We start from the raw sequence: 1,768 nt of genomic DNA on the forward strand, positions 1-1,768 counted from the left end.
ATAGAAGTTAAATCTATGCTAAAACTCAGTCAACCTGAGACCACACCCTGTCCCCTCCTGCACACAGTGACATCATCTCCTGAAATGGACTGAGTGCAGAACATTAGGACTCCAAATTCTACATTTTACAAATGTAGTGAGACTTTAAGAAACTCAATGTTTGGTCTGTGACAAAGCAACTAGTAACAGTCTCTCCGTCTTTAGGTTCTCAGGTCAGAATGGCACCCCGCTGTGCCACGGTTCCCTGCTTTCCTGAGAATGCAGTGATAGCCCAACTCGTTCAAAGTGGACGCTGATACCAAATGGCAAGCTGCCAGACCCCAAACTCCAAACTCTGGGACAAACCTGAGCCTGATGACAGGAGAAGTCACTGTCTGCCTCTACCCTCCTCACAAGCACCTACTTCTTGCCTGCCTCCACATACCCATCACTCTGTCTACATCCACTTTCCTGTTTCCAAGACCCACAGCACCCAGGGATTCCAGAAGGACAGTTCACAGCACAGGCCTAAATCAGTTGTTCCCTCATTTAAGGAACGTTTCCTCAGACTAAGAGAGGAGAAATGGGTGGATGTTACCAAGTGTATTATATACATGGATTAAAACATTATGCTGAATCCTTACTGTGTACAGTGATTATGTGCTAGTAATGAAGAGATCCTATTGGGACAGGGGGAGGAGGAGGAGAAGAAGAAGAAAGAGGTGAAGAAGGTGGAGGAGGAGGAGAAGAAGGTAAAGAAGGTGAAGGAGGAGAAGAAGAAGAAAAAAGAGGTGAAGAAGGTGGAGGAGGAGGAGAAGAAGGTAAAGAAGGTGAAGGAGGAGAAGAAGAAGAAAGAGGTGAAGAAGGTAGAGGAGGAGGAGAAGAAGGTAAAGAAGGTGAAGGAGGAGAAGAAGAAGAAAGAGGTGAAGAAGGTGGAGGAGGAGGAGAAGAAGGTAAAGAAGGTGAAGGAGGAGGAGGAGGAGGAGGAGGAGGAGGAGGAGGAGAAGAAGAAGAAGAAGAAGAAGAAGAAGAAGAAGAAGAAGAAGAAGAAGAAGAAGAAGAAGAAGAAGAAGAAGAAGAAGAAGAAGAAGAAGAAGAAGAAGAACAGCAGCATTTTATCAGTTCCCTACGACCCACCGGAAACATCTAAAGTTTTCATCAAGAAAAGTCAGTCTCAACCCGCTCTCTGACAGCACATCCCACAAGCCTTACCTCTACCCTCCTCAACCCCATGACCAAAAGTCTTCCTCACTAGTCCATCTGAAGACTGCTTCCTGCCTTGATACTTATATAAGGTACCTGCTAAGAAGCAGGTTCGGGAGCTCTTAATTACAAGGTAACTGTGGCGGCTATAGCCCCTCATTCTGCAACATAGTACCCATCCAGGTACCATTTCTAGTCCTACAGTAGAATCTCTGAGCAGAATTCCTGGACATTAGGTTTTCCATTTTCAAGTTTCTGTTTTATTTTCAATAAAAGGAGTATACAATGCCTCTGGTTGTTATGGAGACAGAGCAAACTACCGAATAAATGTGAATCCAGTGTTCTCCGTTTCATCAGGTAAAAGGGGTTCCTTTAATGCAAGAGGATTACTCTTCTCTGGGTTCCTTACGAATAAATAGAACAGGTGCCCAGGAAACATCGCCAGGAAGTCAGGGGAGGGGGGAGAATACAGGTGTGGGGGGGGGTGGGATAAATGAATATAAATAGAAGCAAAAGTTAAAACTCTGAAATATTAGGCCTGGGCGAGTATAGAAACTGGTCCCAAGACTTTGAGGATGGGGGCTGG

The sequence above is a fragment of the Acomys russatus genome, chromosome 31, assembly GCF_903995435.1.
Source record: "Acomys russatus chromosome 31, mAcoRus1.1, whole genome shotgun sequence".
Taxonomy (NCBI): Eukaryota; Metazoa; Chordata; class Mammalia; order Rodentia; family Muridae; genus Acomys; species Acomys russatus.